Source organism: Amblyomma mixtum, chromosome 8 (assembly GCF_055824585.1).
Source record: "Amblyomma mixtum isolate Tamu chromosome 8, ASM5582458v1, whole genome shotgun sequence".
NCBI classification, from domain to species: Eukaryota; Metazoa; Arthropoda; class Arachnida; order Ixodida; family Ixodidae; genus Amblyomma; species Amblyomma mixtum.
Genome location: NC_143019.1, coordinates 86,266,402 through 86,283,882, shown reverse-complemented (window position 1 = coordinate 86,283,882; position 17,481 = coordinate 86,266,402). Strand labels below are relative to the sequence as shown.

Below are 17,481 nucleotides of genomic sequence, written 5' to 3'. Positions count from 1 at the left end.
GACCCATAGCACTTACGAACGTTGAATATAAAATTTTTATGAAGGTTTTGGCTCGGAGGTTGCAGACGGTGATCAAGGATATAGTTGGGCCACACCAGACGTGTGGGATAAAAGGGAGGCCAATAATGTCCAATATTCACAAGATGCGAAGTGTGCTTGAGTGTTGTGATGACTCGAATGGTCGGGTGGCCATTCTCCAGGTCGACCTCGAGAAAGCTTTTGACTGTGTCGATCACGAAATTTTGTTTTCTATTTTGGACCATGCGAATGTTGGGTCAGTTATCCGCAAGGGCGTGGCCCTGGCGTACCGAAACTGCACGACGAGATTGACCGTAAATAAGAGTCTGGGGGCCCCCATTAGCGTGCAGCGTTCGGTGCGACAGGGCTGCCCTCTCAGCCCTCTTTTGTTTTGTATATATATTGAGACATTGTGTATTAAAATATTGAACAATGATAACGTAAATGGGTTTAAGTTACAAACAGCCGAGGTGAAGCTGCTGGCGTACGCGGACGATGTTGCAGTTTGTACGGTTGACCATGAGAGTATAACCGAGGCTGTCAAATGTGTCTGTGAGTTCTCTCAGGTTGCCGGAAGCGGGGTGAACTGGGCCAAGTGCTTTGGGCTCTGGTATGGACGATGGCCATCGAAGCCTGAGCACTTTGCAAATGTGTCGTGGGCGAAAACCCCAACCAAGTACTTAGGCATCGAGCTTGATGGTAACCGCCAAAGCGAGCAATATTGGCAAGAGCAGAGGAAAGCGATACGGGAGAAAGTGGAAAGGTTTCAACTTATCGATCTTCGCCAGGGCTACTGTATGTAACCTGTTTTTTATCAGTAAACGTAGGTTTGTTATGCAAGTTTTGCATTGTTCGCGTGTAAACGTTCAGAAGCTACACAGGATTTTCGCTGTGTTTGGGCTGCAGCATGGGAACGCTGCAGCAGAACAAATTTATTCCGTCGGGTAAAAGATGGCGGCTTGGGACTTGGACACCTCTTTTTGCGGCAAGTGGTCAAACGGTTTTTGTTTTTTCGCGACGTTTCTGACCCTTTCTTCGGCACTGTCTGCCAAGTTAGGCTGCGGCGCCTACTGCCGGAGTTTGTTGTCTCCACCGAAGAAGTTACGTGTGGTATCTTCGGCTATTACAGAGAGGTCGTCGCAAGTGTTAGATTTCTTTCAGTGCGTTTTTCTAATGAATATTTGGCCTGTATAAAACGGAAAAAGCTGTACCACAATTTATGCGACACTGTTTTGCCACAACCTTTGTATAGAGCCTTATACAGTGGAGGCCCAAGCTCAGACGTCTTAAAGAGGGTAAAGAAAATGCAGGTGCCGCCAGGAGCTAAGACCTTTTTCTTTAAATTACACACCGGAACGTTGCCAGTAAAGAAATTTTTCGAGGGAAGGGATTTATTTTTACCTTGGAGTTCGCATTGTTTAGTCTGTAAGCAGCCGGAAACAATAGACCATGTTTTTTTACATTGTTGGGAAGGGGTTTATTTTTGGGATGTTTTGCAACAGACTATGAAGAAATATTTCCCCCTAGATTCGCATGGCATTCGATATTTAAGCATTGATAATGACGACGGGGTTCCATTTGATTTACTTATGCTCCTGGGTCTCCACTGTATATGGCGCTCAAGAATGGCAGGCTATCACTGTGACAGGGAAGCACGCCCTGCCCGAATTTATTTCCGAGAGTGTATGGACTGGTTTGTCGCTGTACAAAAAGCGGCTGCGGAACCTCCCGACTGGCTCTCAAGGGTAGAGCCTTTGTTGTCTTTGCGGGAGTTTTAATGTGACGAAGCCAGCCTGACGCTGGCTGAGTATGACTTTCAGTGTGTTCATTGTCTTGTACTATTGCTTTTGTGATTTGTCTGTTCTTTTTTCGTGAAGTGTTGTTTTCCAAAGTCAGGAAATAAAGAAAAAAATGGCTGAGGCTTAGCTAAGGTTAAGCTTAGTCAGATGCGAAGCATATTGATGGCTAGGCTTGGTAATACATGGCTTTCCTTGGTTGAATACTTGGTTAATTTAGTACAACCACTAGAAGCCTTCGTCGTGGGGGAAGACAACGGCATGGCTACAGCGGAACGCCGACTAACCCCGAGACGCGCGTTTGGTGAGCGCCTGGACTGCCACGGAAGCCGCGTCCGCCTGCCCGGTGGAGCGAGCGTTTCACCTACACCCAAGGAGGATATATAAAACTTGCTGGAGTGGAAGCCGCCTATACGCACCTATGCGGGAGAGTGAAGCCTTGGCGGCCATCTTGCCAGTGGCAAAAAGCAGCAGTGCGCAACTGCGCTCGTGCTTCCTCGCGCTGCCTATGAAGTTGCTCGCGTTTACAAAACAATGAAAGCAAGCGGTTGGGGTTGTAAACGTTTATTTTTCATCCATCAGCAGCCAACTGGCATGTAGAAAGCAGTTAACCTGAACAAATATTAAGGAAAAAAAGCTTAATAATTAGACGCACAGTAAAAATAATGGTGAGAGGCAACCTACTGGTGATTGAAGATAATCACCCTTGACAGAACTGGTCTGACTTTATTCTTGATCAATTCCCGATTTCGTTCCTTTGTCATGTGGTGTATCCTCACTTTCACGCACTCTTCAGCGATTTTTTTGCACAAATTGTAGATATGATTGTCAAGCGGATCGAAGTCAAGGATGTGCTCCTCCAGTTTCTGGAACCACTTTTTCTCTGAGGACACACCCAGGACTTCCAAGATAAGGTGTTTTGCCCTTGCCAGCACCGTTGTAATGGCATCACATTCAGCCTGCAGCCGTCGCAGCCCCTTCTCAACTGCTTCACACAGGCCAATGAATGTCTTGCGAAGGCGAAACAAGTCCACCCCGGCTCTTCTGCTTAATTAAAGGCGCAAGCGCATCAGAGTGCAGGGCTGTGATGCACTGATCGCATGTTGTCGTTGCACTAACTTTTCGCACAATGAAGCCTGCTATATATGGCACCACGGCACCGACAAAAGCAGAAAGACTTTCGGGCCAGTCAATGCGATGTGTGTAGTCGTGGTCATCGGGCTGCAGGACTGATGACCTGCGCATGTCAGTGACCGTGCTATTTGCATCTACCATGGCTACAGTAGTGGTTGAATTCAAGATGGAGACGATGTCTTGGGAGCAGTTTCCAGAATTGGAAGACGTCACTTCCGTCTGAACCAACAGACGCTTGTATGCAGCCATGAACTGCGCAGCTGTTGGATTGTTGTTGTGTCCCCCTCGTCCACGTATGGACCCGAAGAAGTTCTCGGCGTGATCTTGACTGAGTTTGTGGGTCAGCAAGTATTTCAGCTGATCCTGGCCGACAAGCTCGTCGAACATTCTTTCGGTGCTTGCCATGCATATCAAAAAGCCAACAAATCCAGTTTTTTTTAGTCCTTCTGTAACTGGACGTCCTGCCGGATTCTCTCAGCCCGTTTATGTACGCCCGGGTCTCCAAAAAGAATTGCTTCCAGCAGGATTCATTCTGCTTACGAAGAGGTGCCTTATAAGACCTTGCTAATGGGTTCCTGGAGTTCATGATGTCGAACAAGTGATCGAAAATTCTAATAAACTTTAATGTTGCGCTGGCACCCTTGAATTGTGGCAGCTTGAGCACTTGTTCGCAGAAGTCCAAGGCATCGGCAACTGAGGCACTGAGTGCTTGTACAGCATATCGGACCTTCATTTTTTGCTTTTCCCACTGAACGTGGACCTTTGTGAGCTTGTTGTCAAGACGCAAACCCTCTCCACGTTGCAAAGCCTCCAATGCTACTACATAAGCCCACTTCACATGCTTTCCTTCAGCGTCGATGAGGTGGCTTACGGTTGCCAATGAGTTGCGGATGAGCTTAATCATATGGCAGGCATCTAAAATAACGTGAACATTTTTAGTGCAATCAGCTGGGTTGACAAAGCTTGTAATAAACCCATCAGAGTCCGGTCGAAGCTGAGCACCTAAGCACTTAGCCATAGTGAAGTTCGATGAGGCACCGTCAAATGTAAGAGAGACAACTTCAGCCTGAACTGATGCAAGCTTCTCAATACATTGTTTGGTCAGCTCCGCCCTCTCCGCTCCAGTTAGTGTGTCAATTAAAAAGTATGCGACTGGCATCTTGAGTCTGATGTTTATACCAACAATCATGAAGACACACACATTTCTGGCTTCGGGGAGACTATCATCATCTAACCCCGTTCCAAAGTCTACGTACCCGACAACTTTGTCTCCAACGAGTTCTACGTGTTTCCTTATGGCCATGTCATCTACGACCAGAGCGCAGTAGAACGGTTCACTCCGTGCTTGTGCAAACTTTTCGAGGAAACAAAATGCCTCACTCGTGAACCCAGGAGCTCCGTGGATTGATCGATACCAATCCCGAAGTGTTCGCTGTGACGGAAGGGCACCATTGAATTTGGATCGGACGTACTCGTATGCGGCTGGAGAATAAAAATGTAATGTCAGCGCGAACGCACGGAGCTCAGGTGGGTACTTGCCCTTTTGTTCGTTGCTTGCCCTGCACAGAAGTTGTTGAATGTCACTTGAAAAGGCAGATGCAAACACGTGCGAGCCTTCCTCGGACAGGAGTTTTCGTTCTCTGATTTCTTTTATGATTTCTTGTGCTGTCTCATTTCTCTTCGCAAGCCTTCGCTTCGTTTGCTGCAACATCTTAATTTTCCTCTTCAACTGTGTTATCTCTTCTTCAGAGGCACTGACTTTGTCCTTGTACCATTGTTTGCTCGGCGAAAACGCAGTTGATGGCTCTCCAACTTCAGGCATTTCGCAGTCTTGATGCTTGCGCTCTGAACGCTTCCTTTTTACCTGAAATGGACACCGCATATTTTTGTTCAGTCTCAAGTAAGATAAAAGTGTAGCTGCGAAAGCAAATGGGTTTCATTTCTTACCATGAACTTAGTGCTTCATAAGACGATTTTACAGAAGGGTGAAGGGCGCTTCCATATTACCACGCAATCACAATAACTTTTTTTCAACAACGAAGCAAAAAAATAGCGCGCACGGCACTCCTTTTTTCCACGAACACAATTTTTCAGCACGATACTAAAGAAAAAAAACCACTAGCGACAAGAAGCTCAGACGTTTCCTTCCATTTCCTTCCATCCACTATCCGACAAGAACCTTCGTCGAATCTCGACTTCGGCAGCCGTATTAATGCCACGAACACTTCTCAGGTGAGAAAGGCGAATAATTCTGCCTAGCGTGTCATGGTTTAACATTCTCCAGTAATACTCACGGGCTTCTGTAGGTGCTGCGGAAAAGCAGGAAACACAGAAGGCACACTTCCCGCGCGCAGCCGCGTCGTCTGTCCGGTGCGGTCAAAGCACTCGGGCGCGAAGTGTACGGAGCACAGGCGATCTCCATCTTTTGCATGCCATCTTTCACGGCGAACGGCCCGCTCCCACAGGCTCCGCAGGTCGGGATCTTTTGGAAACCTGCCAGTAATTTAGGCACTATTATTTGTTGCACACATCTACCACATCAGTTTCCGCCGCTCGACAACGCGCGCGTAGGGCTCAATTGAACACGTTTTCGTGTACTTACAGGTGGAATGTGAGGCCACAACCCTTCTTCAGCCTGTTTGCACATCCGTAGGCAACGCAAGAGGCAACCATTATCAAACCGTTGGTGTTTGCATGCCCGTCGCGTCAGCTTGCACTCAAACAGCGCGCCAAACCAGCAGCGCGAGCCGGCGTCAAGCGCGCTTTCTGCCACTGGCAAGATGGCGGCGGCCGGCTTCACTTGACAAGCGCCCCCTCCACTCCAGCAAGTTTTATATATCCTCCTTGCCTACACCGAGTGTGAACGCGCGTTCGAAATGCGCGGGAGTGTGACGTCACCATACCACGTGATTCATACGGCGTGCAACCGCAGCGACGGCTCAAGTTGGAGCCCCGTCTCTCATCTGTCGTGACGTCATTGTGTCACGTGGTGTGACGTCATGTGTCACGTGATTTGGAGGCGCACAACCACAGCGACAGCGCGAGGTGCGCCCCCGTTTCTCTACTGCCGTGACGTCAGCGTGTCACGTGGTGTGGCATCATCGTGTCACGTGATTTGGAGGCGCACAACCACAGCGACGGCGCGAGGTGGGCCCCCGTTTCTCTACTGCCGTGACGTCATCGTGTCACGTGGTGTGACGTCATGTATCACGTGATTTGGAGGCGCATAACCACGGTGAAGGGCTGAAGTGGTAGCTAAAGTAGTATGCTTCGGATAAAAAAAAAGTCCGCGTGGCGTAATGGATAAGGCGTCTGACTTCGGATCAGAAGTTTGCAGGTTCGAGTCCTGTCGCGGACGTGTTTGTTTTTATTTTTAGACAGTGGTCACGTGGCCTACGGTGATCGAGATGAACAGCGCGCACTTTTCTCGACACAGCGTAGGGACCACTAAGGTCGGGGAGAGCTTTGAACTGGCTGCGTGGGATGAACGGGGCACGCTCGTTCCCGCGTTTTCGTTTCCAATGAAAACTACGAAATTGCGCAGCTTTTATACTTTTGGAAACGAATATAGGGCGAATTCGTCCGCGTGGCCTCATTCTACTTCCGGCCACCGAGCGTGACGGACGCTTGTAGAATGGGCTCCATTGTAGCAGCGATTGCGGCCCGTGCCGGCCGCGGAAACAGGATTGCTGAAACTGCTGATAACGAGTATCAGGTTCTTTTGCCAACTTTGCCTACCGGACGGCTGGTGTTAAATACTGGTTTTCTTCATGGCGATGTGCGACGGCGGCCTTTCAAAGTCGAAGACTTCCGTGATGCCCTGGTCAAGAACGGAACTCTCCCTGACGTGATAGCGGTGGTGGCGTACCAGGTTAACCACGTATGGGCGGTGACCCTCAGCACTCCCGAGGCAACCAAGCGGCTGCTCGCCGTGAAGGAAATGCAAGTGAAAGGGGGCCGGTGCATGATCATCGGCCCTGAGGACCAGCACGTCAAACTACGGCTACATTGGATGCTGCCCGGCGTCGATGACGAGGACATCAGAACGGCATTTGCAGCGTTCGGAAAGATCACCGCAGTGACCCGCGAACGGTGGCGAGTTCAAGGAATGACTGAAAAGGCCTCTACTACAAGGACTGTTTTATTGAAGATGAAGCCAGGCGTAACAGTCGAAGACATTCCTCATCAGCTGAGGGTGGCGGGAGAGCTTGCGCTTGTGTTTGTGCCTGGTAGGCCAATGCAACGTCTGCGCTGTCGCGGCACTGGACACGTACGGCGGGAATGTAAAATTCCTCGCTGTCAGAAATGTAAGCGATTCGGTCATGGTGAGGCTGATTGCATTCGCACCTACGCATCGGCCACGGGAGCTGCAAATGGATGCCGCTGAAGCTGAGGAGGCGGCTAAGTGGGCAGGGGGAGCGGAGAAGGTAGCGGCAGCACCGTCTCCTCACCTGCTTCCGCGGAGGACACCGAGACGCCCAGCGACCGAGGGAAGGAGCCTGAACTTCCAGGCGCCGCGGCGACCGAAACGTCAGGGGACGGCGGATCTGCAGGTGCTTCAAAAACCGAGGAGCCCGTACCTATGTGCAGCGACGAGGGCAGGGATGACGGCGACAGCCGAATGGCGACCGTTAGTGCTCCCGTCAAGCGCCCTCACAATCTGACTCTCAACGAAGGGACCAGCGAGACTAGCACCAGTGCAGAGGAGCCCCCAATGAAAGCTGCGCAGGCCCGGAGGCCTGCATTTAAACCGCGCCCCAACATTTCATCTGAAAGACGAGTCGCCGCAGGTTCACCTTTGCGGCAAGGCCACGGCGACCGACCTGAGGACCCTGGCGTCAAACAAAGCGTCTAGCGATACGCTGGACGTGAGAGGTAATCGCCATGCTCTCGGTCTCTACACCTTTTTGTCGAAATGGCTCCGCTATGTTGTCTGAAAATAGCCACACTTAATGCAAGTGGGTTGGCGGGGAAAAGAAAACAGAGTCAAGTATATCGACTTATAACATACTGTGACATTGACCTGTTGGCTGTACAAGAAACTAAAGTAGACGGGGAGGAAGAGACCGGGAGCATGGTGCAGCGTTTCACGTCTAGGTATTACGCAGTAGTGGCTCATGCAGTTGGAACGTCGGCTGGGTGTGTGCTCTTCGTCAAAAAGCTGCCGGGCCTGGTTGTTCAGGCTTATGCAACTTGCTCTCATGGACGATTTATTGTGCTTGATTATTGTTTCATGAATGTGGAGTGGAGAATAATCTGCCTTTACGCACCTAACAAAGTTGACGAGAGGGCAGCCTTTTTTTGGAAAAGTTGAGTACTTCACTGTCCAAAGGCAAATGATCGTCATGGGTGATTTCAACTGTGTCTTGGCTGCGCGTGACAAAACAAGTGATAGAATATTCAGAGACAGAAGCACCGAAAGATTGTCCGAGTTAGTGGAAAAATGGAATATTGAAGATGTGGCTGACTGTTTAGAGGGTGAGCGGGACGTGAAATTCACGCACTTTCAGCGGACGAGTCACGCACGTCTAGACCGTATTTATATGACGGTATACCTGCTGCCAAAATGCAACAATTACAAGGTTGAACCTGTATCCTTCTCGACTGTTTGGTTCAGTGTAGGATAGGAACAGCAAAACGGGGCACTGCTTTTAATTAGAACTTGTGGAAATTTACTGATAAGCTGTTAAAGTGTGAACGTTTTCGTGACAATATAAAAGAAGAAATTGGCAAAGTAGAGCCAAATTCAAGACAAAAGTTATGGGAGCAGTGGGAACTATGTAAGCAGCAAATTAAAATATACGCAATTGAAAAGGCTAGCTGCTTGAAAAAAGAGGAAAAAATAGAGGAAAATGATTTAAGAGAACTGCTGCAGAAACTAATTGAGCAGGAGAGTAAAGCTCCTGGTAAGTGGATTGATGACGTAAAGAAAATTAAACAAAAGCTTGAAGTTATGGAACAAGAGCGTTATCGCGGTGCTCTGGTGCGTGCGAGAGCCGAAGAGGAGGTTTTCGGTGAAACACCAACAAAACGAGCATTGGGCATGGAAAAAGCACGGGCTGAGCGCAATAGGATTGATAAAATTGAATGGGGAGGTGTCGTAGCAGATGACGAAACGCATATAAAGCAAGCTTTTGCGGAATACTATCAGGCGCTTTTCGCAAAACACGACGTAGACATCGACACATTAGAGGGAAGGTTTCTAGGAACGATGCCAAGATTAGATGACGAACAGAAACAGAGATTAGAGGCACCAATTACTGAATCCGAAGTGCAAACAGCAATAGAAAATTTAAACTCGGGTAAGTCGCCTGGACCAGACGGTTTAAGTGCGGCTTTCTATAAAGCCTTTAAGCAAGACATTTCCCCTTTGCTAACGGTACTCTTTAATGACGCATATGAATTAAAAGCACTACCTCCTTTCTTTGGCGTATCTTGCACTGTGCTAATTCCGAAAACAGAAGATAGTGAAAAGTTAAAGCATGTTACAGCCTATAGGCCGATTTCACTTACGAACGTGGACTACAAGATATTCATGAAGGTGCTAGCAAGGCGGTTACAAAGAGTGATGAATGTGATAGTAGGTTGTCATCGGACGTGCGGCATCAAAGGTCGTTCTATTGTGTCTAATATTCATAAAGCAAGAAGTGTTCTTGAGTGTTGTCATATTACGAACAGTCCTGTTGCTACCCTTCAGTTAGACCTGGAAAAAGCGTTTGATTGCGTGGCACATGAACTTTTGTTTCTAAGTTTGGATTACGTGAATGTCGGGTCAGTCATCAGGAAGGGAGTGGCCATGGCGTACCGAAACTGCACAACGAGACTAATAGTAAATAAGAGTTTGGGGGCCCCCATAAGCGTGAAGCGTTCGGTGCGCCAAGGCTGCCCCGTCAGCCCTCTTTTGTTTGGTGTATACATAGAATCCCTGTGTTTGAGCATAATACAGAATGACGGTATTCAAGGTTTTAAGTTACAAGCGACAGAAATTAAGTTGCTGGCTTATGCGGATGACGTAGCTGTTTTCGCTGCTGATTATGAGAGCATAAGGAAGGCCATTGATTGTGTTCGGCAATTTAGTCAATCGACAGGAAGTCGAGTCAACTGGGCCAAATGTATTGGCTTCTGGCATGGTGAGTGGTCAACTACTCCTGTTAACTTTGCGAATGTGTCCCGGGTGACGACCTCAGTGAAGTATTTAGGTGTCCCACTGGAATGTTATCGAGATAGCGAACCGCATTCGAAAAGGCAGCTGGAAGCCACCCGTGCAAAAACTGACAAGTGGAAAGGGGCTAGGTTATCTACATTTGCCAGAGCTACAGTGTGCAATTTATTCTTCATCAGCAAGTGGTGGTAGGTGATGCAAGTATTGCACTGTTCGCGAGTTAACGTGCAGAAACTGCACCGCATCTTTGCAGTGTTTGTCTGGGCCTCGAGCTGGGAACGATGCAGCCGGACAAATTTGTTCAGAAGTGTAAAATACGGAGGACTAGAGCTAGGCCATCTGTTTTTGCGCCAAATCGTCAGCAGATTTCTATTCTTTCGAGACGCGAGTGACCCGTTCTTGCGCCCAATCTGTCAAGTAAGGCTGGGCCATGCATTACCGGAATGGATTGTTGGAACAGCTAACATTGAAGGTCGTATTTTTGGCTACACCAGAGAAGTGGTTATGAGTGTTAGATTTCTAGCTGCTCGTTTTTCGCAGCAGTACCTCTCTACTGTAAAAAAGAAAACACTCTATCGGGATTTACGAGATGTTGTTCTGCCTGAACCACTGTACAGGGCCATATACCGTGGAGGCCGGGGCGGTAATGTGTTGAAGAGGCTGAAGAAAATGCAGGTACCAGCGGCAGCCAAAAGCTTCTCTTTCAAATTACACACAGAAACTCTGGCCGTGAAAACATTTATGGAGAAAAGGGGAATGTTTCTCCCTTGGGGTACATATTGTCTGATATGCAAGAAGCCAGAGACAATCGATCATGTATTCTTGCACTGCGGGGAAGGCGTCTACTTCTGGGACGTCTTGCAGAGAACGCTTAAGCAAGACCTACCTCTAGATACTTATGGAATAAGGTATCTCCCCCTACAGAACGAAGAGGGAGTGCCTTATGATGCAATACTGCTGCTGGGCCTCCACGCTGTTTGGCGCTCACGAATGGCTGGATACCACTTTGAACCGAATGCGAGGCCTGCGCGAATTTACTTCCGTGAGAGTGCCCACTGGTTTCTTGAAGTACAAAAAACGGCTGTTCACGTTCCTGAGTGGCTCTCGAGGGTAGAGCCCTTGGTGTCCCTAAAGGAGTTTTAACATGACGATGCCAGCAGCGGATGGTTGAGTGTGAGAGTCCCACCCGAAAGGGGTACAATGTAAATTTCCGTTTGTGTTTGTATACTGTGTCGGAGCCCGGCAATAAAGAAAAAAAAAAAACGCCCGCGTGACCTAATGGATAAGGCGTCTGACTTCGGATCAGAAGATTGCAGGTTCGAGTCCTGTCGCGGACGTGTTTGTTTTTATTTTTAGACAGTGGTCAGGTGGCCTACGGTGATCGAGATGAACAGCGCGCACTTTTCTCGACACAGCGTAGGGACCACTAAGGGCGAGGAGAGCATTGAACTGGCCGCGTGGGATGAACGGGGCACGTTCATTCCCTCATTTTCCTTTCCAATGAAAACTACGAAATTGCGCAGCTTTTATACTTTGGGAAGCGAATATAGGGCGAATCCGTCCGCGTGGCCTAATGGATAAGGCGTCTGACTTCGGATCAGAAGATTGCAGGTTCGAGTCCTGTCGCGGACGTGTTTGTTTTTATTTTTAGACAGTGGTCACGTGGCCTGCGGTGATCGAGATGAACAGCGCGCACTTTTCTCGACACAGCGTATGGACCACTCAGGTCGAGAAGAGCTTTGAACTGGCTGCGTGGGATGAACGGGGCACGTTCGTTCCCGCGTTTTCCTTTCCAATGAGGACTACGAAATTGCGCAGCTTTTATACTTTGGGAAGCGAATATAGGGCCAATCTGTCGATTCTGCTTCTGGCCACGCCAGTGAACGGACGCAGGATGCAGGGCTCCGTTGGAGCGGCTTCAGCGGCCGTGTCTGGCCGCGGTAATAGGTCTGCTGAACAAGAAAGTACGTATCAGGTTGTTTTTCCAGGGCTGCCTACAGGGCGTTACGTTTTGAATACAATTTTTTTTTGCACGCGGATATCTCGGCCCGCCCGTATCGGGTGGAAGATTTCCGGGACGCGTTGGCTCAGCATTCTTTGCTCCCGGGCGTTATCGCCCTGGGGCGTATCGCATGAGCGATGTCTGGGCCGTCACATTCAAAGATGCCGAAACAGTGAAGAAGATTGCCAGCATAGGTGAACTTCGTGTGAAAGAACGGCGCTGCCTAGTGATTGACCCTGCGAACCAGGACGTGGGTTTGAAGCTGCACTGACTGCTCTACAACGTGCCTGATGAGGACCTGCGTGTCGCCTTCGCGCCGTACGGAAAAGTCTCTGAAGTGGCCCGAGAGCGCTGGCGAGTACAAGGCGTGTCGGAGAAGGGCTCAACCACCAGACTCATCACACTGAAGTTAAAAGCTGGCGTGAAGCTTGACGACTTGCCGCATCAGCTCAACGTCGGCGGGGAGCTAGCGCTGGTTGTCGTCCCGGGCAGGCCTCCGTTGTGCCTCCGCTCTCGAGGTACAGGCCATATCCGCACAGAGTGTCGGGTCCCTCGGTGCGGTGCCTCCCGACGGTTCGGGCATGAAGACGCCCAGTGTGCTCGCAGTTACGCGAGCATTGCCGGTCCCGGGAACAGTGAAGACTCATCTGAGTTGCTGATGGACGAGGCGGATGCAAAAGAGGCAGCCAGGGCAACTGGCCAAGTTTTAGCTCAAAAGGCACCTTCGCTGACGCCTCTATCGAAAAAGAGTTCGACGACGAGCAGTGCTGTAAAGCCTAGTGGAGATTTGGGTCTTGAACCGAAGCAAGGAAGTGTTGACAAGGCGGAAGACGTAACGAAAGCCGCGGCCGAATCTCCGGAGAATGTGGAGGCCATCAGCACCTATGCCATGGACTTCAACCAGGAAGCTGCCGGTCTTCGAGCCGGGAAACGTTCCCATGATGAGAGCTTCGGAGAGAAGCCGCAGCCTTGTGTGGGTGGTGATGAGCCGCCGCCTGAAACATCGGGGATTCGACGCTCCACGTTGAAGCTCCCGCCGAACATCTCGGCCGAACGCCGGCAGGCGGGGAAACCGCCTCCGTAGCTGTTCAATGAGGTTTCGTGTTTTGTTTTTGTTTTTTCTTTTGTTGTGGTGGGAAGTACCCAGCAGACAGTGTGCCTTGGTCCGGAAAGTCTGGCGAGGGACATTCGTGTGGTTTCCCGACGTCAGCACTCGGATTCCTGGATCAACGACCATGTACACTGCACACTGTGTTAGAAAATGTTGCACAATTTTGTAGAGTGGGCGCTGTACCTCAATGGCATTCTATTCCAAGTGCATGGCGATGAAAATAGATACAGCTCTGCGCGTAGCAACTTTGAACGTCAGAGGCCTTTGTGCAAGGAGGCGCCAATGTCAGCTGAATCGTCTACTTGCTGACAACGCGCTTGATATAGTAGCTGTACAGGAGACGAAAATAGAAAGTGAGGAAGCTACTGATCGTATGGTGTCCCACTTTCGTCCAGTCTTCAATGTTTGTGTTTGTCATTCTGTTGGCACCTCGGGCGGGTGCGTTATTTTTATGCGCAACAATCTAGGCATTATTGTAGAGTCTGTTTTCGCTTGTACCAGTGGACGTCTTCTTGTCGTTGATTTTACTTTTTCTAATGTGTGTTGGTGAGTTATCTGTGTGTATGCACCAAACGTTGAAGCCGAACACCAAGAGTTTTTCAATCGCCTTCAATATTATTTTGTTTGTGGCAGAACCCTGCTGGTGTTGGATGATTTCAACTGTGTTTGTGTAGCGGCGGACCGTATGAAGCGCCTGCCGGTGCGCGAAAAAAGTGCTCAATTATTGAATAGTATTGTACGTGACCATTGTTTAGAAGACATCGGCGAAATGTTTACTTACGGTAATAGCCCTCAATATACACATTTTCAGCGTGACAGCCATGCTAGGTTGGATAGGCTGTATGCGTCTGCGGAACTCGTGCATCTCTGCATGGACTATGATGTTCAGCCTGTTGCATTCAGCGACCACTGCCTCGTAATCGCAACCTTTGGTGAAAAAAAGAAACATACGTCGTTTAACTGGCACTTGTGGAAATTTAATGCTAAGCTGTTGGAAGACAAAGATTTCATAAATGAAACTACAAATGAACTGCACAGCTTACTAGAGACGCAGACTGACAGCTTGGCTGTTCAGTGGGAAGATTTCAAAGAATGGGTGAAACGTAAAGCAATAGAAAAGATTTGTCTTAAAAAGCATAAAGAGAAAGAAAAGCAAACTGAATTGAATGAGCAGTTAAAATTCCTGACCTGCATGGAAAGTTCTGAGCCCGGCCTTTTTTTGAAAGAATTCAGAGGAGTAAAAAGCCAGCTTGAACAAATAGACAGACAGGTACAAAGCAGCCGTCATTCGCTCTAGGTCTGAGAAATTGTGGACTGGTGAAACGCCGACTAAACGGGCTTTGTCCGACGAAAAGCGTTACATTCGCCAGAAAGAAATCGCGCAGATAAGACACGGGGCTGAAGTTTCTAGCGACACGAAAGTTATCCAGAAGGTTATAATGGACCACTTTAGCGGCCTTCTCGGAAATAAGCGGAGATGGATGAAGCATTTCTGGTTCATTTTTTGCCCCTATTGCCAAGGCTTGAGGATGAAGTAAAGGTGCGCCTTGAGATGCCAATTAGTGTCGGAGAAATTGAATCCGCGATAGATGAATTGCAAAGCGGAAAAGCACCTGGCCCAGATGGACTAAGCGCCGATTTCTACATAGAATTCAAATGCATGATAGCTCCGTTTCTGCTCAATGTGCTCTCTGAGGCGTACGAGCGCAAAAAAGTTCCACTATCTTTTACTACATCACACATTGTCCTAATTCCCAAAACAGATGACCCGGAGAAGCGCTTGTTGGTGGGCTCTTATCGGCCGATAAGCCTCACCAACGTAGATTACAAGATATATATGAAAGTTCTAGCAAAAAGATTACAGGGCTTAATCAAAACATTGGTTGGACCACACCAGATTTGTGGCATCAAAGGACGGAGCATCGCGACAAACATACACGTTGCACGTAGCATACTGGAATGCTGTGACGCCCTTGGGGTGCGCATTGCAATGATTCAGTTGGATCTTGCGAAGGCCTTCGATCGGGTTTCACATGACGTTCTTTTTTGCATTCTTGACCATTTGAACGTAGGGCACGTTGTAGCGGAAGGCGTGAGAATGGCTTATGCAAACTGCTGCACGCGAGTAATCGTAAATAGGGAGTTGACAGACCGAATATAAGTTAATTCTTCAGTGAGGCAGGGTTGCCCTCTTTCGCCCCTACTGTTCGCGACTTACATAGAGGCACTCTGCTTGGCCATAATTAACAGTAACCGTATTTTCGGCTTTCAACTGAAGTCATCCCATATGAAAGTCCTCGCCTATGCAGATGATATTGCCATTTTTTGCTCAAACAAGGACAGTGTTACTGAAGTTACCAGCCTAGTCGAAAAGTACTGTCAACAAACTGGCTGCCTGATAAACTAGGACAAGCGCTGTGGGTTTTGGCACGGTAATTGGGATGATGCACCGGAACACTTCTGTCGGTTGCAGTGGTCAAAACTGCCAACGCGGTATCTTGGCGTGCCTCTGAATGTTATCGGGATCCCAATGACTGCTGGAACGATGAAGCGTCAAGGGCGAAGGAGAAGGCCGACTCGTGGCAAGGGAGGCAGCTATCGATGTTTTCGCGCGCCTCTGTCTGTAACATTTTCCTTGTGTCAAAGATACGGTACCTAATGAATGTATTGAGTGCATCCCGAGCCAATATTCAAAGAATTCACCGTGTCTTTGCTATTTTTGTCTGGGCGTCGACATGGGAGCGAACCAGTCGCACCAATTTGTTTATTCCTGTCAAAGGTGGTGGCCTTGGTCTTGTTCATTTGTTTTTACGCCAGGTTGTATCGCGATTTATGTTCCTCCGTGACCAGTCGGACAGTTTTTTGCGGTCTGTTATTCAGCTGCGATTGCAGAGACTGCTCCCTGAAATTGTGGTGTCTTCGAGTGAGAATATGCGTGGTTCCGTCGTGGGGTACATGAGAGAGGTTGTACTCTCGTTCAAGCTTCTACAAGTGCGGTTTTCTCGTTTCAAAGAAAAAGCTGTATAAGGAATTAGTGGATGTAATGATGCTAATTCCTCTTTACCGAAGCCTGCACCGTGGGAGTCCAGGGCAGGATGTTTTAAAAAGAGTTAAAAGCATGCCAGTTAACCCATCTATGAAAACGTTTTTCTACCAGTTACATTCAAATACGCTCCCTGTTAAAACATGGCTGAACGAAAAGGGGATTTTCGTCCCCTGGACAACTAATTGTATCCTATGCAAGAAGCCCGAGACAATAGAACACGTATTCCTGGAGTGTTGGGACCCCATCTTTCACTGGGACGTCCTTCAAAGAACTATCAAGAAAGATCTACCCCTGGACCCCTACGGTATTAGATTTTTGCCCATTCAAAATGAAACAGGAGTGCCCTATGACTTACTCATGCTGCTCAGCCGCCACAGCTTGTGGAAAACCAGAATGCAGGTGCGGCATGCAGATGTAAACGTGTGTTCTGTGCGAGAAAACTTCATTGCAAGTGTCGTGTGCCTGAGAGAAGTATACCGGGCACGAGCTGAACAGCCTGTCTGGCTCTCTGTACTAGATGACTTGGCTGTATTGAAAAGATTTTAATCACCCTTGTATCAGCCGCATTGGGCTGAGGTGCTTTACATTTTTTTGTAATTTTGGTTCTGTGTCAAAATCGGCAATAAAGGAAAAAAAAAGGGCGAATCCGTCCGCGTGGCCTAATGGATAAGGCGTCTGACTTCGGATCAGAAGATTGCAGGTTCGAGTCCTGTCGCGGACGTGTTTATTTTTATTTTTAGACAGTGGTCACATGGCCTGCGGTGATCGAGATGAACAGCGCGCACTTTTCTCGACACAGCGTATGGAACACTCAGGTCGAGAAGAGCTTTGAACTGGCTGCGTGGGATGAACGAGGCACGTCCGTTCCCGCGTTTTCCTTTCCAATGAAGACTACGAAATTGCGCAGCTTTTTTACTTTGGGAAGCGAATATAGGGCGAACCCGTCCGCGTGGCCTAATGGATAAGGCGTCTGACTTTGGATCAGAAGATTGCAGGTTCGAGTCCTGTCGAGGACGTGTTTGTTTTTATTTTAGAAGCGCAGCTCTTTGGCGTCCGTTCCTGGGTTTCGCGTCGTCGTCGGCGTTGTCGTCGGCCTCGTAACCAGCTCCGCCCCCCTTTCATCCCCCCAGTGCTATCGGCGTCAGCGGCATCAGTCAGTCGCTGCTATCTCTTCCCTCCTCCCTTTATCGTGTTGTCCGCTTGCTGCGCACG

General features: G+C 48.8%; 5 non-coding genes and 1 pseudogene across 5 annotated transcripts; 5 read left to right on the top strand and 1 right to left on the bottom strand.

The window, feature by feature from the left end:
• Nucleotides 1–2,494: 2,494 nt before the first annotated feature.
• Nucleotides 2,495–3,197, bottom strand: LOC149333311 (uncharacterized; annotated as a pseudogene).
• A 3,036-nt stretch (nucleotides 3,198–6,233) lies between these two features.
• TRNAR-UCG (transfer RNA arginine (anticodon UCG)) lies at nucleotides 6,234–6,306 on the top strand. The gene has a single exon. It is a non-coding gene; the product is annotated as a tRNA-Arg (tRNA).
• Nucleotides 6,307–11,374: 5,068 nt separating this feature from the next.
• Nucleotides 11,375–11,447, top strand: TRNAR-UCG (transfer RNA arginine (anticodon UCG)). The gene has a single exon. It is a non-coding gene; the product is annotated as a tRNA-Arg (tRNA).
• Nucleotides 11,448–11,669: 222 nt separating this feature from the next.
• On the top strand, nucleotides 11,670–11,742 carry TRNAR-UCG (transfer RNA arginine (anticodon UCG)). Its single transcript has one exon. It is a non-coding gene; the product is annotated as a tRNA-Arg (tRNA).
• Nucleotides 11,743–16,917: 5,175 nt separating this feature from the next.
• TRNAR-UCG (transfer RNA arginine (anticodon UCG)) lies at nucleotides 16,918–16,990 on the top strand. Its single transcript has one exon. It is a non-coding gene; the product is annotated as a tRNA-Arg (tRNA).
• Nucleotides 16,991–17,212: 222 nt separating this feature from the next.
• Nucleotides 17,213–17,285, top strand: TRNAQ-UUG (transfer RNA glutamine (anticodon UUG)). The gene has a single exon. It is a non-coding gene; the product is annotated as a tRNA-Gln (tRNA).
• Nucleotides 17,286–17,481: the final 196 nt, after the last annotated feature.